The sequence below is a fragment of the Python bivittatus genome, unplaced genomic scaffold (assembly GCF_059951505.1).
Source record: "Python bivittatus isolate LINGU-HERP-01145 unplaced genomic scaffold, Pbiv_v1 ctg000340_np1212, whole genome shotgun sequence".
NCBI lineage: Eukaryota > Metazoa > Chordata > Lepidosauria > Squamata > Pythonidae > Python > Python bivittatus.
In genome coordinates, this window is record NW_028277056.1 from 1486188 (window position 1) to 1511440 (window position 25253).

At 46.1% G+C, this 25253-nt stretch overlaps 1 protein-coding gene across 3 annotated transcripts in view; it reads right to left on the reverse strand.

The window, feature by feature from the left end:
* Positions 1 to 25253, reverse strand: part of NUMA1 (nuclear mitotic apparatus protein 1) — a 74889-nt gene that overhangs the window by 48712 nt on the left and 924 nt on the right. Inside the window, exon 1 of one of the 3 annotated variants that reach the window (XM_088140368.1) lies at positions 14674 to 14855. The exons of 1 other annotated variant lie outside the window; for it this stretch is intronic. The gene's annotated coding sequence lies outside the window, so the exon portion shown is untranslated. Of the gene's footprint in view, positions 1 to 14673; positions 14856 to 25253 lie in introns of those variants that run through there. One more of the 3 variants, XM_088140366.1, reaches the window with a different exon arrangement.

Genomic DNA, 25253 nt, shown 5'->3' on the forward strand with positions numbered 1-25253 from the left:
GAAGACTTCATTCTAAGCAGCATCAGAAGGGATCACCTGGTAAAACCACACTTCAAGATGATTTTCCTATCACTATTAATTACAAGACAGCATTTGAGTAATCAAGACATTAATAAATATGCCTCAAATTTAAAAAGCTCACTAATAATCCCTATTAGGGTCTAATAATACACAAATAATCATCGCAGGAAAAATCATACAGTTCACCCAAGATGCAACACCTGGATTGTTGTGGTCTCCAGACCCAAAAACAGCCTTGATAAATTCCCCATTTCCTTCAACTACTGTCTTCCAGATATGCTGGACTTCTACTCACATCACATCTGTTGAGAATTATAGGAACTCATGTCCAACATGTCTGGAGGGAACCAGGTTGGAGAAGAGAGAAGAGAGAGAGAAGAAGATGAGAGTTCACGTGAAGAAGGAACAGCTATATCTCCAGTGGCATCAGAAAACATGCAGGAGCACCAACATTCATTATGAAGAACCCATCATCAACAGGATGAACTGCATCGGTCACATGGAATGCCTCTTCTGTTCCTACCATCATTTCTAGCAAGCAGAAGTCAGCAAGTGGCCTTCAGAAAAGAAAGGAATTACAGAAAGGACTACAATTACAGGTAGTCCTCAATTTATGACAATAGGGACCAGAAAATTTGTCGTTAAGCGGGGCATCACGTGACCGCACCTGATTTCATGATATTTTTGCAACAGCTGTTAAGCAAATTATACGGTTCCCCATTGATTTTGCTTGTTGGAAGCCAGCTGGGAAGGCCACAAATGGCAATCACATGACCCCAGGACACCACAATCATCGTAAATAAATACATGCCAGTTGCCAAGTGCCCAAATTCTGATCATATGATCGTGGGGACACTCCGACAGTCATTAAGTGTGAGGACTGGTTGCAAGTCACAGTGCCGTCATAACTTTGAACGGTTGCTAAACAAATGGTCATAAGCCGAGGACTATCTGTAGATACATACCCCAACGGGTCTACATTAATGCTTTCACTGCTGGAATAAACACTTCTTTCAAGACTTACAGTTCAAAAAGGAAAAGGGAGTTTGGAGATACAAATACTACTACAAGACCAACTCCTATTTTAGCATTTTCCCCCTGGAAGTTTTGCAAAAAAACCAGTGTGGGAAATCTGGAAGTAGATGTACAAGTAAGCAGAAACAGGCAGAATTTCCTTTGCAGAATCTTCTCCCCATTCCATGAAAGGCCATGTGGAGACTATAAACATGCATCCTGACCATTGTTTTTCCCCCTTTGGCCCAAAGGGAAAAGAAGTAACCAAGTTTAACATCCTTCTCAAATGTCAGCACAAGCCAGAATATGATTGCACCTGAATCTATCTGATTTTTACATGAAGGGTGCCTGAAACTTTTATGCTGATTTTTTTTTAAATGTAGAATGCTTTTTACCATTTGGTTGAGAATGGTGCCTAAAAAGATATTTTTTAAAAAATGTTTACTTGAACATTAATTTTCTACCAATCTTATGAACTTCCCTGAAGCAGGCAAAATTGGCTCCCCCCACCAAGTTAGGGCCTCCTCCTGCCCCCCATTCAGAAACATTAATGAAGCTTTTCTAAGAAGCTCTTCAGCTGCATTTGCTCAGGTTCATTCTACAGCAGTAGAACAGGCAAAGCCACTACAAATCGGAGGGGGAAGGCTCTGCCTCTTCTTCCCCATGAATGCACCCACAAGGGGAGGAAACAAACATGGCATGGCTGGAGACTTCCTGTTTTAGAGGGGCTCTAGCCCCCCAGCTCTCATTCTAAGGTTGAATGAAATGAAGAAGAGAACATAAAGTACCCAACATCAAGCCTTTGGTATAAACCTGTGTTTTTCAAACTTGGCCACTTTAAGATGTGTGGACTTCAACTCCCAGAATTCTCCAGCTAACATGTTGGGTGAGGAATTGTGAGAAGTGCACACATCTTAAAGTGGCCAAGTTTGAAAAATACTGGTATAAACTATGGTTAAAGTGCTCTGTCTTAACCATCTTTTGTCCCAGGTTCCACTTTTGAACAATAATTAGGTTTTTAAATGATATGGTATATGTCATGAGAAAGTAGTCACTGTTTTCAACCAAGGAGAATCCAACTTGGGAAAAAAAAGAGAGGCAACTGAAACTTTAGCCCCCATGCAAATAAATAGCAGATCAAAAAACAAACTTCTCCAAAATATTACAGTCTATCAAATCACAATTCAGTTTGTAAAAAGCCATATTAAACTTAATTAACCAAATTAGGAGGAATTTGTGCTACTTGCTAAGCTTTTCCCTTCGATCTGGTCAGAGTCTTAGATGTGTTCCACCACCCTGACGTTAAAAAAAACTGTTAAAAATCAAAATATTAATCCTTACATTCAATCAAAGATCTTTTTGCTTTTCTGAAAAAGTTAAGATTTCCAAAAAAACCAAAGTCATACCTAGAGGGTTTGCATGGCTCAGATTTTCAGAGATCAAACCAACCAGTTTAAGGATGAGATAACAAAACCTATCATGCAAGACTGAACTTGTGCACCTGGGATTAACGCTACAAGCTTTCTTGTTAATTATTATATGTAAATCCTTTTCTATTCAAAGTACAGGCCTGTGAAATGTTAACAAACTTCTCTGCTGGCACCACACTCATATCCTACAGGGTTACACAATAGGACTCCTTAAAAAACACCACTGAAGGCAGCTTAATCATCTTTCTAGTGTAATCTTTCATTGTCTTTCCTCATCAAGAATCACGGCATGAGGCTGTTCTGTCACCAGCCCAGCCCATGAACTCTGACTTCCATTAGCATTGGCCACAATCCCAAGGTTTCTAAGGAAGGGCCACTCCTTTGCAAAGCCACACCCAGAACTCACTAGAATGACCAACCAAAATCTGCTTCCTTATAATTTTATAGAAGCATAGAATGCAAGAGTTGGAAGGGACCATCTCTTCCAACCTCCTGCCACTGCAAGAATCCATTACTATCGAGCCTCCTCTGTTTGAATGCCTCCAGCAAAGAAGGATCCACCATCTCCTGAAAGCTCTTCCTGACAGGAGATTTCTCCTTGCATTTTTTTCTTGTCCTGCCTTCTGGATGCCTCTGAACAATTTCTGCCCTGCCTTTTACATGACAGTCCCTCAAATATTGCAAGACAGCGATCATTATCTCCCTGAAGTCTTTTCTTCTCCAGGCTAAACATACCCAATGCCTCCAACCATTAATAAATAAAAGTGTGTCCGAAATTCAGAAATTTAACTTAAAAGCAACCATATACTCAATTCAAAACCTTGGCCAGCCATTCTTCAATTTGTGTGTGAAAATTTACCCACAAAATTCAAATTACATTTATTTTTTAAAGGTTACCAGTTAATAGTGCAATCCCATGCTGCTTCATGGTTTACGAATAGTGTGATTACTGATATGACCCCTAAATAAATAAATAAATATTTATTTATTATCACATTTGTATGGCCGCCCATCTCACAAAAAAATTACTCTAGGCAGCGTACAACATTGAATTAAAAAACCAATAAATACTTAAAAGATATTCATTACTAAAAACTATAAAAAGCACAGAACAGGAGAAGATGACGTTATCTGCAGTAAGGGAACCATTGCAAAATCTTCCTGGTCCCCTGGGACCCCCGGCCTGGAGACACAGCCAGGACTTGAGGGACCTGCGGAATGTTGAGAGGGATGGAGCTAACCTAATTCCAGGGCGGGGGAGAATGTTCCACAAGGCGGGCGCCACGGCAGAGAAGACCCGTCCCCTGGGACCCGCCAAATGTAATTCCCTGACAGGCGGGACCCGCAGCACGCCTTCTCTGCCGGACCTGATGGGACGGGCAGATGTAATCGGGGAGAGGCGGCCCCTCAAACAACTCGGCCCCATGCCGTGAAGGGCTTTAAAGGTCAAAACCAGCACCTTGAATCGGACCCGGAAGCAAACTGGCAACCAACGCAGCTCGCGGAGCAGAGGTGTAACACGTACCGCCCAGGGGCACACGTAACTGCCTGCGCCACCGCCTTTTGCACCGGCTGAAGCTTCCGTTCACTCTTCAAGGGCAGCCCCGCGTACAGCACATTCCAGAAGTCCAATCAGGAGGTGACTAGGCCTGAGTGACTGAGCAGAGGCCCCCAATCCAGGAAGGGGCACAACTGCCGCACGACCCAAAGCTGTGCAAAGGCCCTCCTAGCCACAACTGCCACCTGCTCTTCGAGCAGGAGTTGTGAGTCCAGGAGGACCCCCGGATTGCGCACCGGGTCTGTCTGGGGCAGTGCCACCCCACGCAGCACCAACTATGGCATAGTCCTAGAACCCCAAAACCCAAAGCCACTCAGTCTTGCCAGGGCCCAGCTGAAGCCTGTTGTTCCCCATCCAGACCCTCACGGCCTCCAGGCACCGGGATAAGACATGATGGCATCATTTAATTCACCAGGGACAGAGACGTATAGTTGGGTATCATCAGCATACTGATGAAACCTCACCCCATGGCAACGAATGAGCTCGCCCAGCAGCCTCATGTAGATGTTGAATAGGAGAGGGGAGAACACCGAACCCTGAGGCACCCCACATAATAGGGGCCAAATTTTAAACCTATTAATCTGTTTGTTTTGACAAACTGCAAATTAAAATTTGCATCACTCCAACACTTCTGGAGAGCATGAAGTTGAAGATGCTGATGTATATCATTTTGAGGGTCTCGACATCAAAGAAAGCATTAATTCTCCCTCCTAGATGCAGGAGGATCTCTCCTGTCAACCCAAGACAAAATCTACTTGTTGGATTTCCACCCTAGAGTGGCAACAGAAGAGGGGCCACAGAGCAAAGCATGCCAAAATGCAACAAAACAACTATTCCACCCATGTGTTTATACACAAACAGCCACACTATCCAGGATCTCATCCCACCACCTCAGCTGTGCCAATCTTTTATTTTCTATAAATGAGCCAAGCACTGCTGTTCAGAGGAGACAAAACAACAGCAGTGACGAGCGATTCACTCCTACGGCCTATTCTGTTCTCAAAACCTTTTCCTCCTTGTTCCAGACTGCAAGGCATTGCATTGTGGATTTAAGTGCGGGAAGGCAGATTCCAGCCAGATGTTAGAAAAAAATTCCTAATGGTACAGAAAGTCCGGCAACGGAATCAACAGCCCAGAGAGGCAACAGGCGTCCCTCTGCGGGATGCATTCAAGCAGAGGCTGGACAGTCACCTGCCCGGGATGGGCTAATATGGACTCTTGCTTGGAGCAGGGGGTGATGCCCACAAAGGGCCCTCAAGCTCAGGCAGTAGCTAGAAATCCACAGGACAGTCACAAAATAAAAACGTGATTCTTGCTAGATGGGATCTCATCCACACAAGCAGTGGGTCTCTAAAAATACTGACTGTAGTTTCTACTTTTCTTCCAAGCTTAGAGAGAGTCATGAATATCAAAAGAGTCACTAACCACATCTTTAAACTGACTTTATCTGAACATGTCTCGGTGAGTCCTCCCTGCTCCTTTCCAGAACGCCTCTTGTCATCATAAAAGCAACGAATGGCCTCAACTCAAACGAGTTTTCCAGAATAGCTTCACGCTGCTTTGTTCAGAATGATTTCCCCATTAGCCAAGACTCTGGAGCAGCTGCTCCCCCTCCAAACTCCTTTCTGGAGGCCACGGAGAAGTCAAGAAGATTAAAGACTGCGGAGGCCATTGGGGGAAAGCAAGCCGAAGGCAGAGCTTTCCAACAGGCCTGGATAGTGCTCAGGTCCAGCAGATTCCTTCTGGCGCTGCTGATCCAGCAGAGAGGAGCCCCGCCCGACTTGGATCCAGTTCTATAAACAGCTGAATTTTTACACATCAGACAAACCTGAAAAGCTTAGGAAAAGGAAACTCCCCCCACCGCCACTTTGAACAAACAGTCAAAGGCAGAGTTCCCACATTACGCTAAGCCACCTGCAGTCAGGGCAGTTCTTTCAACACAGATACAATATAATCCCAGCTGACACGCCGATCAGCAGCTTTGCTGCTACCTGGTGCACAACCAAAAACTTCCAGACCTACGTTGAGAACAGCTCCTGTGCTACACACTGCAGCAGTCCAGCTGTTAAACAACCAAGGCGTGAATAAGGGTCACCAGATCCAACTTGCTCTGAACTCGCAGCTGGTGCTCAAAATGAATGGTGCAAATATTTTACTGAGACCAAGGCAGAGGAGGATTAAAGAACGGACTCGTAGGCTTTCTCTTTCAGGAAGAGAGAAACCTATATCCAGATTAGACTAAACTATCAGATTGCAATCTCAAAGGCAATACTGGTGCCTTATCTGGATTTCATTTCATCTTATTCACTCATTCAACCCTTTAGTGATCTCAGTGCAAAGAACACACAGGGGATTCTAATTCCAAAGCATGACTTCTCCCAGCATTTCTGTGAGTACTGAGAAGGATACGGGACAACGTGAGTCCCAGGTGCTTAAGTATAATTGAGCAAAACCTAACTGGAAGGCCTGGAAACCTTGGAGAATATTCCCCGGAGGCCCGAACCTGCCAGGACCCTACCACAATTTATGGAACAACACCAAGGAGGAGTACTCTGGATTTCCCCCATCTACATCCTGTCTAGAACACCCACCGAGGCAAGCAAAGCAGTCCCAGGTCTGTATCCTAGTCAAAGACACAACCCAAACAGATTCAAATAAGCGGAATCTTCTATATAAGGTATCATCTACACTTCTTGACTCCATTGGCAAGAAACTAAGACTGACTGCTTACCTAGCTCTTCTGGGTTATTAGGTGATTTCCTGAATGAACCACCTCCTTAAGCAGGAGGTAACGTGTCCTGTACCAACCAAGAGTAATCACTCCCTTTAATGATGGTTCCAGCCCCATCATCACATTAATCAGCAGGAAGGGCAAGAAGTGTGAATAGGAAGTACTCACTTGTCTCCCCGAAACTCTGACTAAATCCTCAAAATCTACTAGTGGAAAGAATCCAGAACAGAGTAAGCAGCTGTTGAGGTTACGTCATCCCCATCTCCTCCTGGAATCCAAGTTGAAGCGGGTCTGACTATCCACCAAGAATTAGGGAACCTGTACACAGCTGTTTACTGTGGCATTTCCAGCAGCTCCTGCAGGCATCCAACAAAGTGGCTGGACAGTTCAGAAAAAGCCAAAGTGGACCTAGTCTATGTTTCTTTTGATTTCAGGTATTTCCTCCACCAGCGTCTGAGCTGTTCGCCCTTCAACGTATTCTCAGCATTTGTTAAATCAACGGACTTGGTTTTCTGAAAGAAAAGAGGCTACTGACAAGCACATCACAAAAAAGTAACGTTATATGTCAAATTAAAATTAGGATCCTACAGGCATATCCAAAATGGGAGCTATCCAAAAGCACTTCTGCCCTGAAACCAGAAATGTAAATCCCAGTTGGACCCAGTTAGATTCTGATTTCTTTTAGGAAGCAGTGTTACAGAGTGACCAGGGAGAATATCAAAAAGTTGCATTACGGGAAGAACAACAGAGGTCAGGAGAAAAGAAAGCGAAGAATTAAAAACACACTGAAAGTTTGGAAGTGTTTTTCTTAGACTCAAAGTATACAAGTGTGGGTTTAATTTTTCACAGTAAATTGTTCATGATACACCAATCAGACAGCATGCCTGCCAGAATGAAGATTACAATGAGTGTGCGAAAAGATTAAGAACAAATGCAGAGTGATTTTCTGGAGACAGGATTTCACTTCACCTGGGTGTAATATGAAGAAAGCACTCTCACATGCTCCTAGTTGAGTGCAAGAAGCACAGTTAAGCTGACTGGCAAGCTCCCCCAACCTGGCATTTGCCAATGAGCCTGACTGCAGCTCCCTTACATGTTCAGGGTTGTGGGAGTTGAAATCCTACCCATCTGGAGAGCCCTAACCTGAAAATATAGGAGGCAGTTTCTAAAACCCAATCAATAGTCAGTTGTACTACAGAAACAGTCATGTACTCCAGAAGACCCATCCTGAATTTTTATTACATCGCTTTTTCACCATGTATGTCTGAACATTTTTCAAAAGCAATCCCAGTCACACAAAAACGTTTAAACTGGTTTCACACCCTAGGGTATCAAACAAATAAATCCTAACCAAGGTTAACATTAACCAAGCAGCCACCAGGCCTTTGACTGACTAGGTTAAGTGTCTTGTGTGAACACAGCCAGCACGTCACAATAATTCATTGTTAGGCATGTTGTTTTCCGTGTCTAGATCTGCTTTTTCCAGAAGGAGGAATAGTTGGTGCAGCACACCATACACCCAGCTATAGTTGCAATCTGAACGTCAGTAGCAAAGACAAATCAAGAAATCCTAACCCTGTCTGGCATTGAACTGATTCTCCCCCCCCCGCCCCGATCAGCTGTAAGGCATGAACAGCTATGCCTGTGTCTATTCCTTTATACACTTAATGACTAAGTTCATCTACCACTGTAATCAAAATGAACTCCCATCGGGTCAATTAAAATAGCAAACATACAGTACAAATGAAAAGCAAAACATATGCAACTCCAGGCACCAGCCCAACCCCTAGAACCGCCATTAAGCCTCAAAATCCTGTGCGAAAGGTCTCTCTTCAAAGCTTCTGTCCTGCGGCAACGTAAGCAGGCTTTTCTAGGCACTCCTCTCGCTGCTCCTTCGAGGTCTCAGCCCCCAGCACAGGGCAAACACAAAGGGGATAGTGTCCCCTAACTCTGTCCAGAGGGGCCACTGACCATTTCTTATTTTTCCCCCCTCTAGAGGAAAAACTAGAACTGGAAAAGGCAGGAACAGGAAGGGAACTGAGAGCCCCCTCGCCCACCAGCCACCTTCCCAGCATTTGGGGAAAATAACCAAAGGGCCACTGATAATCCAGTGCAGCCATACCAGCTCATGGGGATGCACAGATTTGCCAGGGGAGGGGTCCATGGGCTCAGCCTTGTGAACAGGGCCAGCTTGGGAATGCCATCAAGTTCCTCCAAAGCAGGCTGAGCCCCTCATATCGTACGCTGACATTTTGACTTAAGAAATAGGCCCCTGAATATTGTTCAGATTACCTGTCAACTGGTACACAGCTAAGGCTGCATTTACCCGGGGTATTTAATGGTCACTGCTTCCCCATTTTCTGAGTTCAACTCATATACTTAACTTTACATTGGCCATATTCCATAAAAGAAAAAGTTAAACTCCAGCAGAAGAGAACATATGTAGCTCAGGGTTGAAGTGGACTCCACAGAATAACTACTCAACTTTTGGCACATTATGCATTTGCAGTCATTAGGCCCTTCACAGACCTGGCTACAGGGGAATAGCCTTTCCAGTGGAAACACAACTTTCCTCTCTGCTGGTATGAGATCGATATGCCAACCTGAGCCCCAATAAATTTCACTTTGCTTGTGACAGAACTGAAAGCTTCTATTTTCATCTTTTAGCATCATGAGGGCTACAGAAAAAATCAGCACTGCATTTCCTTCCACATCAACAGAAACAAAACTCCAACTAGGATTCTGGGAAAATTCCTCCTTATTTATCAGCATACAGTTGGGACAAGATGACATCAGAAGGCGATACAGTAGTAAAAGGACCAAACCAAAGTTTGGAAACCATGACTTGCAAAAGTTTAAAGTCAACTGAAAGAGAAACAAACAGAAGATCCCGAGAGGGCAACGGTGCAGGAGAAGGGAAAAAAGGGAAGCTCAGGAGGAAATTAAATACAGGCATTGCGGACCCAGAAAACCCTCTCCCCATCGTAATGGCCATATGCCACAGAGTGGTTGGGCGTTGTAGACATTCCATTCGATCAAAAAAAAGGAAGAAAAAAAGAAAGTTGCTGTCCAACCAGCTTTTAACTAAAAGTAAAATCCTGATTTCCCCAGAGTTGTCTGTGGACAAGAATCATTCCTGGGGGAGCCAAAAACCTTGATGGCCAGAGATTATATTGGGCAAGATAAAAATATACAAGTAGGTGTATTTTTTAAAAAAATGTTTTTGTGAGATTCAGAATATTAGAAGATGAAGGAACTTTATCAGGAAAGGGATTATAGCTAGGAGTATACACAAAATAGAAATGTTTTGCTTCAATTTTGAAACAAAACATCTCATCTGGAATGTTCTGATGAAATTGTTTTTAGAATTTTAATGATTGTTTTTATATGTATTTATGGGTTTTTAATTGAGTGTTGTATGCCACTCAGAGTCACTCTTTTGTAAATATGATCAATAAATAAATAAAAATGAAAAATGAAAAAATATTTTGAGTAGATCGCACATCCAGGGAGCAAAACTCAAAACCCGTTTAAGTGTTTGGTTTTTTTTAAAACAAAAAACAAAACTTGAGGTATTTTACATGTTTCAGACATTAGAAAACAGCAAGAACCCAAAAACAAAGTTGTGCTCCCTTCTTTCCTACCCCAAGATCACAAGAACAGATAAGAAAGCAGTTCTCACTGACTGCTACCAGCAGGCAAGCATGCAAAAAATAAAATATTTTTGAAAATTCCCATCACGGAAGTATTTGTTTCTTCCTTCTCCTATGCTGCTTTCTTTGAATTCAGATATATTCTTCTTTCTTGGCCTGAGGGCATGCTAACTTAAAAGAATGGGAGGAGAGATTACTAGGCTGGCTCCTAATAAAAAAAAGAACACAAAGACTTTAATCTCTCAAACAAACCTTTCAAATCAATTATTTTTTTCAGTCTTGTCTTATTATATACTTGAAAACTAGGTTTGTAAAGGTCTGCTATTTCAAGCACAAGGAATGTTAAAATGGACTGATGATGGCTCTTTTATGGGGCAGAAACCTGACATATAGTAATTGTCTTTACAACAGCGTAAATGACTGTTCAGGATAACTGTCAAATAACTTACAAGATACACTGCACAAGGGTGAAGGGAGTAGAAGACAGGGACAGATAGGAAAATAATCTCAAATGCTGTGCCATTCAGAGACCCAGCTTTTTCTTAATTTTGCACAAGCCCCTAGCATTCCTTGAGTTGGTTTCCTTGTCTCCAGCCTGCATTTTGTTCGGATACTATCCTACTTTCAATGCATGCACCTCTTTTGTTAATTAGTATAATAAAAAATGTGAACTATCCATGTCCTACAGAGCTTAGGGGAAAAAAATCAAACAAGGTTTGACCTGCAACTATTGGCCAACTGCTGACCCAACACTCTGCAGCACCCGTTGCTGAAAAAGAAGAAAAATGAATTTTGGAGTCCTTGGTGTTCTCTTACAGATGTTTCGTTACCCGACTAAATGCTACCTAGTCAAGTAATTGAAGATGCTACCTAGTCAGGTAACGAAATGTCTGCAGGAAAACAGCCAAGCTCAGAGAACCCCAGGGACTCCACAGTTCAACCCTGAGCTACGGAGATGCTCTTCTAAAAATGAGTTTCCCCAGCACCCCCCCTGGTCGCAGGGAAGCTGCTCAGATTAACCCCCCAAGCATAATGGAGGCCTAATAGGGTAAGTCACTAGGCAAGAAGCGGGCATTCCCTCTCCTCACAAATGAGCTTCCACTCTCACAGCTGGAGATGCTAAGAATGGGCACAGAGGAAAAGAATCTGAATGCCAAGGGCGGTGAGGGAACTAGCCCAGGAGAGAGGGAGCTAAGAGATGGAGCTAGCCTTTTTAGAAAGCTTCTATTTATGAAAATGCAGCATGCCGGCTGTCATTTGACAACTCCAGCGAAAAGGAAGCAATGCTGCAATTCAAAGAAAGAGGCACAAACCCCTTCCATAAACTACCTCCCGCTCTAGGCCACTTAAACAAAGTTAAGGCACGTACTAGGGTCAACACAACAGCTAAAGCAGTGTCTCAACCTTAGCAATTTTAAGATGTGTGGACCTCAACTCCCAGAATTCTGGCTGGGGAAATCTGGGAGTTGAAGTCCATGCATCTTAAAGTTGCTGAGGTTGAGAAACACTGAGCTAGAGACTTATCTGCAAAACACACTGGATCTTATCCAAGCCAACATACAAGCACCATGTCTCTCTTTAAAACTTTCTCATGGAAAATCTTTTGAATCCATATTGGAAGATAATCACTTGCCAGCCAGGTTGCCAATGGAGAGTCGGCTTCCAGACTTTTGAGAATGGGTTGTTGCCCGTAAACAGAACTGCAAATGCAGATGTTTAGGCAAAAGTAAGTGTGGGGTCCTTGGGGTTCTCTGAGCTTGATGAACAACCAAGTTCAGAGAACCCCAAGGACTGAACAACCAAGTTCAGAGAACTCCAAGGACTCCACAGTTCAACCCTGAGCTACATATATTCTCTTTTAAAAGTAAATGTTTACTTAGGCAAGTTATCTTTTCCAGGGGTTCTTCATCGAGATAAACTGCCTGATTAGCCTGTTACTGGGATTGGGGGGGGGGGAGATCAGGGAGTTTTATTACTACCCACTTCTGCATCCAGGGCAGCCACGGTAGGTAACTGGGATGCAGACCAAAGGCCACGGACCTTCAGGGCTGGTTCTGCCAGCAGGAGCAACTCAGCAACACCAAACATCTGTCAGTCAAGGGGAGCTGTGTGGGAAGGCCTGTGAAAGGTTTCCACATGGAGAGTAAGGGCTTTCTAGAGCAGTAGGATTTACGACAGGTTGCTCAATCTGGGATCCCCGGCCACAGTCCGAGGCGATGCACAGGTTACAATCTACAGTATAACTTTTCAAATGGCCGCCCACATATTGACATTAACACAGGGGCTGACCTGCAATAACCCAGCAAAAGGGAACACGGGAATACACCCAGCAATCTCCACTCATTTACTTTGGCCTTCACAGCTATTTCCACTGTAATTACATGGACTACTCAAAAAAAGGCAGCTACATTTCTAAATATTGAACTTTAGAATTTTAAAAACAAAGAGTTACTGCCTTACGGAGCCCTGCTGCACCTAAGGTGTTTTCAGTCTTACTTTTTTTTTTTTTAATATTTAAGCCACAGCTTGAACAGTAAGTGCAGTTGCAGTGGAAAATTCAAATGAAGATATGGATATCTGGTATCAGTCTATCCAACAATGTATGTGAATGGCTGACTGGAAGTTCAACAGCACATCCAAAAACATTTATACAGTGGTTTCTGCAGATCTAGACAAAATTCATAACCACACCAAAGCATCCAAGTATGAAAATACAAGCATGCAAAAAGTTTCAAATCTGAACTGGTTTTGAATCTGAAGCACCCTGTTTCAGAAACAGGATGTCTTAAATTAATTTAAGAACTCTCCCAAAGTGGTCAGTCAATCTTGTCTCACACTCAAAACAGTGTGTTTCGAATCCAAAGTACTTTGCGCCCCTCTATAAATCAAACCTTAAATGGCCAAGAGCTTTTCAAGATTCTAATTTCCAAGGCTGCTGGTGAGCTCTCCCTTATTTGAGCCGAGGTTAGGCAGTCACCTGTCGAGGATGATTCCATCTGGATTCCTGCACTGACCAGGGGCTGGATTGATGGCCTCAAGGGCATTCCCAACTCTGGGATTCTAAGACTTGCAAAACACTGAAGGAATGAGTCAACACTAGGATGATTACAGGTGGCTGTCCTATCAGCCCTGGAGGAAGAAAATTCGTCTACAAGAGGGGACCTAATTATCTGGACGGCCAGCTGAACTCAGTTTCAGTGGTGCCTGAGAGCCCACACTCCAAAAAGGAACAGGTTACAAGAGGCCCAAACTCACTGGGCCAATAATAACAACAATAACAACATCAAATATAATCAATAGGACTACTTTCCAATAATGTATTTAATAATGTCCTCCCTTTGTTACAGTACATTCAGTAACAAGTTCTGGAGGTCTCCAGAGGCACGAAGCAGGCCAGAGGCCTCCAACCAGAATTCAGCCCAAACCGAGCAGCTGATGACTTGGTGGCAACATCTGAACCTTTGAGAAACTGTAAGGTATGGACAGCGTTTGTGGCTGTATTCAGGCATCACACATTCATCCAAGAGTTTTAAACTATCGTCTGCTGAAACATCACGGCCCGGTTTGCACTAAAGCCACGCTAGAAGGGCAGAATCCAGAGTTTACATTACACCCCAAGTAAACAAACGGGCATTATGGCCCTGCACAAGCGGGAACTCAGCTCAGGTAAGTCAGCGGCTGAAAGCAATCGAGAGGCGACGCGGGCCGAAGAAGTGGAAATGGAGGGCCGGGAGAAAAACGAAATTCCTTCGCTTACGCCCCCAGTCTTTTCCCCGGGCAAAGTGAGCCTTTCTGGCCGCGCCAACTGCGCCCAGGGGCGCGCGGACCAGCCCTCCCTTCCGCCGCAGCTCTCCAGCCGGGATGCCCGCCCTGGTGGGCCGCCGCAGCTCTCCCCGCGAGCGCCTTCCCTCGGGCCGAGGAGACCAGCCCGGGCCTGCGGGAACAAAGCCGGGCCTAGTCCCCCGGGGCGCGGGGAGGCGCACCACTCGCGCCCGCCGCCGCCCGGGGAAAGGCGACGCCAGAGCGCCGGAGAGGCCCGCCCCGCGCGCGGAAAGCCTGGGCGCAGGCCCCGCCGCCGCCGCCGCCCCAGGGCTTCTTGCGCAACGGGCCCACGGCGGCGCCCTCGCCCCGCTCCCGTCGTCTCCGGGCCCCCGGAGCGCCGCGGCCCGGAGGAGCCGGGGAAGGGCCCCGCGCGAAGCCCCGCCGGGGCAGAGCAGGCCCGCGACAGGCCGCCCAGGGGCCCCGCGCGTCTCCGTTCGGCCTTACCGGGCGTGCAGGGCGTGCAAGGCGCGCTTTCGGGGCGCCGGGCTTTTAGTCCGTCATGCGGGCTTGCCCCGGGAGGGGGCTTGGCGCGCGCGCAAGAGGCGGAAAAGTTCGTTCTCGCTGCGCTGCGTTCGGCTGGGCTGCTCGGGCGGGCGGGAGGCTGGGCGGGCAGGCCCGGAGCGGGAGGTCCGGGAGGAGGGCGCTGCGCTCCGCCTCCCTGGCCGGGCCGGGAGCCAGGCGGACGTCACCGCCAGCGGTCGGGGCCTTTAAAGGCGCCCGGGCAGGCCCGCAGACGCGAGTCGCCCGCCGCCCTGCCCTGCCCTGCCCTGCGCGGAGACGGAGCCGTCCCCGTCCCCGTCCCGCCAGGCAACTCCTCTCTCGTCGTCGGAGCGATCCCGCTGCAGCAGGCGCCCAGCGGACTCCCGATCCAGGGTGGCAAGAGATTGCACGCTGATGCGGTAAGCGCCGGAGGAGCGAGACGGTTCCACCGCCTGCCTGCCCGCCCGGCTGGCCTCGTGCCCGACTCGACGATCAGCCGGCGAAGGGCGACGAGCTCGGAGCGGCCGCCTCGCCGCTCTCGCGCTTTCGGAAGGGCCTTGAAACAGAAGCGGGAGCTTCCAGGCAGGGGTCCTGCTGCTACAGCACAGTAAGGGGTCTTCCTCCCTTTCCGGGGGACCGCGATCTATTCAGTCTGTTCGGTGGACCTTCCGGCTCCTGGAGCACCAGCGCCCCTCTCCTAAGGAACCTGGTTAGTCCTGAAGGTGCTGCCAGACCCGCGCCTCCTTGGCTCCCTCCTCCCCGCGTCTTCCGGGGCAAAAGAAACCTTTAGCGGAGAGCCCGGAGTTCCAGCTTTCCCGCTGCCGGAAGAGAAGCCTCCTGCTGGAATCCCCTTCCCCGTGGAAGACCCTGCCCGCGCGCCCCACCGCTCTCCTCTGAGCCCCGCATCGCTTATCCTTGCAAGGCCTTTGGGAATCACTGTTTTGCTATTCCCGGAATCTTGGGAAGAGGCTGGGCTACTGTTTAGTAAAGGAACAAACGCCTCTCATTCAAAGAAAGCTCAGTTTGGCTTACAATTAGCATTCCACTTATATTTCCAAACAATACAGTAGAGAAAACCTCCATGGATGGAATTAACTGAGACCCTTGGCTGCCCAGGTGGGTGAAGACAAACCACTTAAAACACCTTTCTACGAGTGGCACCCTCCAGATGACTACAACTCCCAAAATTCCCACCTAACAGGGCCATGGTACCCTGGAGTTTTGGTAATTGTAGTCCCACCATACAGAGGAGCATGGTTAGGAGGAAGGGAGTTTAAAGGTGATTGATTGATTAGTTTAGAGACAGAGATAATTTACCAATAAAAGCGAATATGTGTAGCTCAGGGTTGAACTGTGGAGTCCTTGGCATTCTCTGAGCTTGGTGGTTTCCTTGCAAACGTTTCATTACCCAGCTAGGTAATCTTCAGTGCTAGAATGGGATGGGGTTTGCTCTCTGTTCATATACAGTGGCACGCCCTGCCAGTGGAGGTGGGGGTCAGCTGGTGAACTGTCAGCATCTTAGACCAAGCTAAATCCAAAAATGCGAAGGAATTCCTGGAAGCCTGGTATTCAGACAAGGCAGCCATCAGCAGGCACACAGAGATAAACAACATCTACACATTTCAAGACAATAGAAAGGAAAACAAAAGACCAGAACGTCTCCTCACCCACCAGCAATCATCACCCAGATAAGCAGAGGTTACCACCAGGCATACAATCAAGCAGTGAACAATACCCTAATCGAGGAACTACCAGAGGGAAAAAAAAAAAAAAAAACCCACCCCCACCCCCACCAACACTGGCAGGGCGTGCCACTGTATATAAACAGCGAGCAAACCCCATCCCATTCTAGCACTGAAGATGTTACCTAGCCGGGTAATGAAACGTTTGCAAGAAAACAACCAAGCTCAGAGAATGCCAAGGACTCCACAGAGATAATTTAAAACTTAAGACAGTTTAAAGCAAAGCCAGCATTGTAAATGGAGCTGGAAAATGCACTGGTGTGCAGGGTCACTGAACTCACCAGAAGCTTTGGGAGCACTCGTGCTACACCAACACCCTCTCAAGAGGTTTGCCACGCGTGTGTGATCAGGACCACCATTTTACGCCAGCTTAACTTCCACCCTGCCTTTGCAGCCAGCAACACCGAGAACACATTACAGGAGTCCAGCCTAGACACAGTGGAGCTCTTGGTCCAAGGGGGAGTGAAACAGCCACCAAATTTCTCCATGCAGGCTGGATGAGTCCTTCCCCACATGCCTCCCCCTTGTCTGGATACGGTTCAGGTTCTTTGCTGTCCAACCCCTCCCCATCTGCCTACAGACGCCCTCAGGCTGCTGGATGGAAACAGGAAGCACAAGCTGAGTATCGCTGCCTATTGATGGCACTTCAGCCCCAGTGATTTCACTCTGCAGCTTCCGGAGATAAAGAGCGGAGGGGACAAAACAGAATCTCTGTAAGGGGTTGAGTGGTCACACTGACTACTGTGGGTTGGTACAGCACAACCAACACAAGCAATGAAAAGGATAACACTGCATATACCAGAAACATCTCAGAAACAACCAACAGACTATTACCACCACACGGCATCCCCGTAGCACACAAACCAACTAAAGCCCTCCAAAACATCTTAAGCAAACCAAAAAACCCAGTAGCCCAAGAAGAAAAAAACAGGAGTCATCTACAACATACAGTGTAAGGACTGTAACAATCACTATGTAGGACAGACAGGCAGAAGACTAGCAGAGCGCATCCATGAACACCAACTAGCAATCAGAAGACATGATGAAAACTCCTTAATCTCACAACACACGGATAGATTCAATCATAGTTCAACTGGGAAACTGTGAATATCCTAGACCAAGCTAAATCCAAAAATGCTAGGGAATTCCTGGAAGCTTGGCACTCAGACACATCAGTCATCAATAGACACATAGAGATAACCCACATTTACAAACCATTCAAAAGACACAATAAAAAAGCTAAGAAGGAAACAAAAAGAACACATCTTCTCCAGCAGCCAACACCCAGATAAGCAGGGATTAACACCAGACAAGCAATCAAGCAGAAAACAACACCCTAATCAAGGCACTACCAAGGAGAAAACCATACCTCTACTAACACTGGCAGGGCTAGTTACTGTACATAAGGAGGGAGCAAACCCTTCTAGCACTGATGATGTTACCTAGATGGGTAATGAAATATCTGCAGGAAAACCACCCAGCTCAGAGAGCACCAAGGACTCCACAGTTCAACCATGAGCTACATATATTCTCTTCTATTGGGACAGATGAAAAGCTTGGGCTTGGCAGGAGAGTGAAAAGATCCATACTTGAGAGGTGACTGGGAAATAATTTAAGTAAAGAGATTACTTGTGGGCTACATGCTATTATTCATGTTAATATCGAATTCATTGTGCTGTTAGAAGCATGCTCATTTTCAGTTTGTTTAAAAGAAAGCAAGCCTGACTTTAAGGAAATCAACCCTGATTGCTCATTGGAAGGATCGATAATGAAGCTCAAGCTCAGATACTTTGGTCACCTAATGCAAAGAGAGGACTCTTTGGAAAAGACCCTGATGCTGGGAAAGATGGAAGGCAAAAGGAGAAGAGGATGGCAGAGGATGAGATGGTTAGAGAGCATCACTGAAGCAATGAGCATGAAACTGAGCAAACTCAGGGAGGCAGTGAAGGACAGGAAGGCCTGGCGCAATATGGTTCATGGGGTCACGAAGAGTCGGACACAACTTAACGACTAAACAACAACAAGCCTGACTTTGAGATGTAAACTATCCTGATTTCTAGTCTCACTGCTTTACAGGATCATATTTTTTGCAGTGGTAAGGAAATAATTATAACCTTCAGAAAGATCATCTTACTTCTGACCACAACCAAAGAACGCATAACACCTTTTAATTACACGAGGTGGAGCCTACAGAGAGTTTGCCAAAGCTGGTGATACAAAGCATCATAGAATTCAAAGCGACTGAAATGGTCATCAAGTTCTACACTTTGCAGGATTTGCTACACCCCATCCCATAGATGATTATCCAGCCCCTGTTTGAAGACCTCCAGCAAAGGGGAAGAAACTCCATGTGGTAACACATTCCTAACCCTACATGGCACAGGGCCAGGCTACCTGAGGACCGCCCCTCCCCGATTACATCTCCTAACCCATCAGGTCCAGCAGAAAGGTCCTGTCTGCTAAGGAGTTCCATCTGACGGGACCCAGGAGGCGAGCCTTGCCTGCTGTGATCCCTGCCCTTTGGAACGGTATCCCCCCGAGGTGAGGTTAGCCCCAAGCCTTGTGACCTTCCAGAAATCTCTTAAAATGTTTTTTCATCAGGCTGGGGGATCCCTTGGAAATGGAGCCTTCAAGATGGTTGTACTGTGTATGAGATTCTGACGCATTCTCCCCGGTCTTATTTATATTTATGTTTAATTGTTTTTAATGGTTACTTAAGACTTGTTTCAATTGTTTTATTATACGCTGGCCAGAGTCACATTTGTGAGATGGGCAGCTATATAAATCTGATAACTAAATAAATTCCACTGATTGACCATTCGTACTGTCAAGAAGTTCTTCCTCCTGTCTAATCTGTATCTACACCTTGAAGTTTCATCCCACTGGTTCTAGTTTTCCCCTCTGGGGCAAGTGAGAATAAGTCTGAACCCTCTACAATGTGAAGCCCTTCAGATATTTGAAGACAGCTACCAAGTCCCCTCCCAGCCTTCTCTCCTGCAAGCTAAACATACCCTGGTCCTTTCACCATCTTGGTGGCCCTTTTCTGAACTGGCTCCAGTTTATCAATGTCCTTTTCAAACTGGGGTGTGTGGAACTGAGCACAATCCTCCAGGTGAGGCCTGATCAAGGCAGAGTAGAGTGGGACAATTCCTTCCTACAACCTGGTCTCTGTGCTCCTCTTGATGCTCCATAAGATATTGTTGGCCTTCTCTGAGGCTGCCTTACCCTGTCGGGACATGTTAAGACAAGAAGGGAAGTGTCAGCTATTAATTCAGCAGCCCTATCCAGTTCCCTCTGCTTGATGTCAAACAGGAAGAACAGTGGCGCTCTTTGCATGGATTTTGTACAGTACTTTCAAAAATGAGGGGTCAGCCACTGCACACCTCTTCCTTTCTCCAAGAGGCCTGCTGCAGCTGGCATCACCCTCTGTGCTTCATGGGACCCACATTCTGCCTATGATAATCAAAGCCCAACATCTGTTGATTCTAACCCTCTCTTTTTCTTTTCTTCCCTGCCTGGCCTGATCAAGAGTCCTAAGAATTTGAAAGCACGCAAAAGACATTGCCTTGAGATGGATTTTTTTGGGCCAGCCAGCTTGGCTACCTTTATTTCATAAGGTTAAAATGCAGGAGAAAAGGAGCGTCCTACAAAAAAAAATTCCGATCCCAAATCTGCTGACCGGTATACCTACGGCGGCAGCAGGTCTAAATGCTAGAGCAGCATGGCTGGCTGGAGAATTCTGGGAGTTGGAGTCCACCCATCTCAAAGTTGCTGAAGTTGAGAAACACTGTGCTAGAGAAACCCTGGGAGTTGGCAAAGGCAATGGACTGGGCAGGGAGGGGGCTTTGTGGTATTCAAATCCCACAGCCTAGAATTCCCAAAGGGAAGGGAGTGGGAGGAAGAGCAAATTAGATCCTCATTGGCAAATAATCCTCAGGCAAATTGCTCACCCCCTGAGATTAGAAAATATATTTTTAACAACCTTATAAAAGGGAAAGGGATTAAATTTAGTCTCCCAGTAAAACCAGGACCAGACATCACCATCTGTGGTCTAGTGAGAAAGTCAGCGCTATGGGCCACAGCACTGCTGCTTCATCCAGACGTTCAGCCACTGGTGGCCACCAACAGCAAAGTCTTGCCTTGGTTAGAAAGAGGACCCATCAGGAAGGACTGAGAACCCAGTTTCTGGCTCTGTTGCACAAACAGAAACCATCCCTCCCATTTTGGAAATCCTACCCATGCTTGGTTTCTGGTCCATGAAGGATTTTTCCATTGAATCTTCCAGGGGATGGACTTTGGAGGCCCTACTGATGAATTCAAGCCAGAGTGGGCAATGCTTCTCCCCCAGGTTTTAATACAAAACGGCAGCAGGCTTCTGAGATGAGCTCCCCTCCTGGTGACACATTCCTGGACTTTTTTGGGCAACAGCATGGAAGTGGCTTGCCTGTGCTACCTTTGAGGAGTTCTAGTTTTCTCCTCCCCAAGCACTAACCAGGTTGGACCCCACCTGGGTTCTGAGTTCTCACCAGGTCAACCAGGTACTGCCACCAGCTGAGGCGTATAACTAACCACAGAGATGCAAAATGAGAACTGGGGGAATGTTTGAAAACCTCAGGTTCCCATAATTGGGCTCCAATCCCATTTTCTGCCTCATTGATCTTTCACTTTACATCACCCACAAAAGACCCTCTTCACATAAACTTGAGTCACATTTGTTCCCATTATCCATTATCTTTGGACTCTTTCTCCACTCAGCCAAGGACTTCATAAGCAAGCAGTTTTGTTCCAATGTGTTTTTAATCCCAGTTGATGGGACTCTTATCTTGGGTTTTATCTTTGCTTTTCTTCTGTGGTTAATTTTTGTTTTGGTATGGATACTGATTTAGTTTTTTTCTTTGATGCTGCACGCCACCCAAAGTTCTTTCCTATTGGGTCAGGTTATAAGTACAGGAAAAAAAAAATGGGGAGGAAGAACTGAGGGCTGTCAGCATATTTCTTCTTTTTCAGAGAATGCAAACTAAGACCAGGAACTGCAGACTTTCCCATATGATTTGCCCAAACATCTAACCCAGTGTTTCTCAACCTCTGCAACTTGAAGATGTGTGGACTTCACCTCCCAGAATTCCCCAGCCCATGTATGGGCTGGGGAATTCTCGGAGGTGAAATCCACACATCTTTAAGTTGCTATGGCTGAGAAACACTGATCTAACCTAACTAACCAGGCAGAAGTTCCTAAGCACAGTTTTCCAAGCCACTAAGAGCAAACGTGGCTACTGATCGGGCTCAGCCCATCCATTAAGAAAACAGAGCTCCACCAACACAGCAACAGATGCAGACACACATCAGGTGGGTGTTGCACGATGCTCTGGTACCATATGCCAGAGCGACAAAGCCAAGCTTGCACGCACAGTGCACAGCTAATGCTCTGCGCTGAATCTCTTCTATCACACGGGGTCAGGCCACAAGGCTTCTGTCTAACACAATCCTGTTGCGAGCAGAGAGCAAAAGATGGCAAAGACAGGCAGAACCCAGCTAAACCTATGCCAGGGTCGTTTAATACAAAATAAGAAATTACACAGCAAAAGACACAGTTCATTAAACAGTTGAAAGGGCCGATGGCTGAAATCCCTTGAATCAAGGACAAGCCGTGAATCAGTGGCAGTAACACCTGCAGAGCCAGGAGAGGAGGACTATTACACACATATACTAATGTGGGTGTTTGTTTTTTAATTGTTTTTGGGTTTTACTCTAACTGTGAGCTACCCAGAGTCACCTTCTGGGGGTGATGGGTGGCATACAAATCTAAATAAATACATACATACATACATACCAGACACAGGCTGCAACTCTTTCTCTTCCACCCGGCATTTGACAATTGAGGCGCTAGTCTCTGTTCAGAGTTACTAGTTTATATATCTTAATATACTTATTTATTTACCATTTCTATATACCACCCATCTCACTGTATAAGTGACTCTAGGTGGCTTACTTATATACTCGCATATATTTCAGTGTAGAATCTGGCTGGCAGGGAAGCAAGCAATGCTAAACCATTTTATCTAGATCTGGAGCACAAGCATTTCAGAGAATTTTTGCCCATTGCCCCCATCATTTTCACCTACACATACCCAAGGGCCCTGTTCCCACTGTACCCTTAACCCTGTCAGCCACTAACCAAGCTCCCAGCAGGAGGTCTGGCAGCAGACGATCACATTAACTGAGTCAAGAGCACCCATGCTGAGGAATACAGACTCCCCCACCCATCTTCTCCAGTCCCCCCAGTAAGCCAATTTTTTAATATTATTATTATTATTATTATTATTATTATTATTATTATTATTATTATTAAAATTTATAGGCCACCCGACAGGATTGTGTTAGAGAGAAGCCTTGTGGCCTGACCCCGTGTGATAGAAGAGATTCAGCGCAGGGCTTTAGCTGTGCACTGTGCGTGCAAGCTTGGCTTTGTCGCTCTGGCATATGGTACCAGAGCATCGTGCAACACCCACCTGATGTGTGTCTGCATCCGAGGGTGACTTTAATTAAGCGTGTTGTGTGATTCCAGCTAAAAAAGGGCACATCCCAGCAGAATACCGATGACTGGGGACAATGGGCCTGATCATTCAGACAATTCTTCTGCCTCCAGCACAGTATAGCATTCTAGCCAGATAGGAAATCAACTTTCATACGATTTCTCTGAAATTCAAACAGCTTATATACAAACCAAGGAGATTCTTTACACTACATTTTGGACTGAAGAGACAAAAATAGATCAGCTTTACAAAACAGAAAATTTCACACTTTACAAATGACAAAACGTGAAAAATCCCAGTCTATCAGCTATGGAAGGAGTCTGGTAAAAGCTTATGGCTTTTAATAATGGGCGGAAAAGGTGCTACTAGACTCCTTCTGATTTTTTGCCACCATAAACAGAGCTTTCTTTCTACAGTGGCCACCCACTACACAGTCTCTCTTGCCACTCTATAAATTTAGGCCAGAGTGTATCCAGGAAGAAATAGCAAACCAAATAAAATTCTCCCCTCAATGCAATCAACATTTACAGAATAACATAAAAACTAGACTTTCTAGGGAAAAAAAGCAAAAAGATTGGCCAATGACTTAGAGAGCACACCATGGTGGGGAGGTGGGGAGAGAAAGAGGAGAAATAGCAGTGTTCCCAGGCACGTGTTTATCCATGTTCAGCTGCCTCTCAGCTGGGGAGAGGCAAGAATCCAAGCCAAAAATGTCAGGAAAGCAGAAGGTTTGGACAGAGGTTTCAAGAAGGAAGATCCCAAATTCTTCAGACAGAAAGCAGCCAAAAAGATCCAACCTCAAAGGGAGAAGATCACTGGGAAGCCCAAGCGGGCTGGGAGGGGAGGAACAATTGCTTCACGCTGGATATCTAACCACAAAAGCCTCGGGATCAGCATCCCAACTACACCAGAACGAACATGCACCTAAGCTAAGCAGTGTGGAAAGCTATGGAAAGCCGGGAAGATTTCACATTTCCTGACTTCAAGCCAACATGATAGATCTCACAAATCCCTGTGAGTGGCGGCTTGCGCGGACATGTCCAATGTTTGAGCTTGTGCTGCTGAATGTTAACAGTCGCCAACTCTCACTGTTTCCGCAGGTAAAAGAGGAGAAGCATCAACTCAGGCAGTGTGTCTTCCCCCCAACAAGGTCAAGGCAGTGACTTTTCAAACAGCAAGCTGAACTTATTACATTAACTCTGGTGGCACACAACTGAGAAAGCCAGCCAGCCAAGAGGGCAGTTAAGGAGCACACCGGGGCAGTATTCTTGCCCACGTCTGACCCCATGGCCCCTGTGACCAGCTCTTGGGTTTACCAACCCTGAAATGGCTAAACTTCTATATCCAAGGCTTCCACCCCTAAACTAACATGGTGACATTCCAGCTTTTGATGACATGGAAAGTTTGAGAACCAGGGTAAAACAGCGTGTCATAGTGTAACTGCAGAGCATTGTGCAAACAGCGCCAGCACAGGGGTATTATTACTAATTATTATTTATTAAATTTATATGCTGTCCAACTCCTAGAGACTCTGGGCAGTTTACAAATGATTTAAAACATGAAACAAAACAACAAGAAGCCAAAAAAAGGGTAGAGGAGGCAGGATAAATGGGAATTAATAAATACATAAATAACAAACTGGGTGGAAAGAAAAGAGAACAACCGAAGCTAACAGGAGGCTCCATCATCCCCACCAAAGGCCTGGGCAAAGAGCCAGGTTCTGAGGGCCCTTCGAAACACCAGCAGGGTGGGGGCCATTTGGATCCTGGAGGGAACCTCATTCCAGAGGGCAGGGGCCACTACAGAGAAGACACAGTTCTGGGCTCCTGATAGGTGGCCTTGTTTAATTGACGGAACCCAGAGTGCGCCAACCCTGCGGGATTGAATCGGCCGGGCAGAGGTTATGGGACGGAGGCGGTCCCTCAAGTGCCCAGGCCCTATGCCATGTAGGGCTTTATAGGTGACAACCAGCACCTTGCATCCCACCCAGAAGCAAACTGGCAACCAGAGCACTCGCAAAGGCAGAGGTGTTACGTGGGCATACCGAGGCATGCCCATCACTCCCTGCACCACGGCATTCTGGGCCAGCTGAAGCTTCCAAGTGGTCTTCAAGTGCTTTCTTTCTCTACCACTTGCAGCCACAGGTACCAAGAGGTGTATCAAAGTTCGAATTAGGGTTTGGGGGGATCCCAACAAAGGGGTAACAAGCAATCTAGCACTTTTTATTGGAATTGCTGTTATTCTTGAAAAATCCATGTTATATTATTAT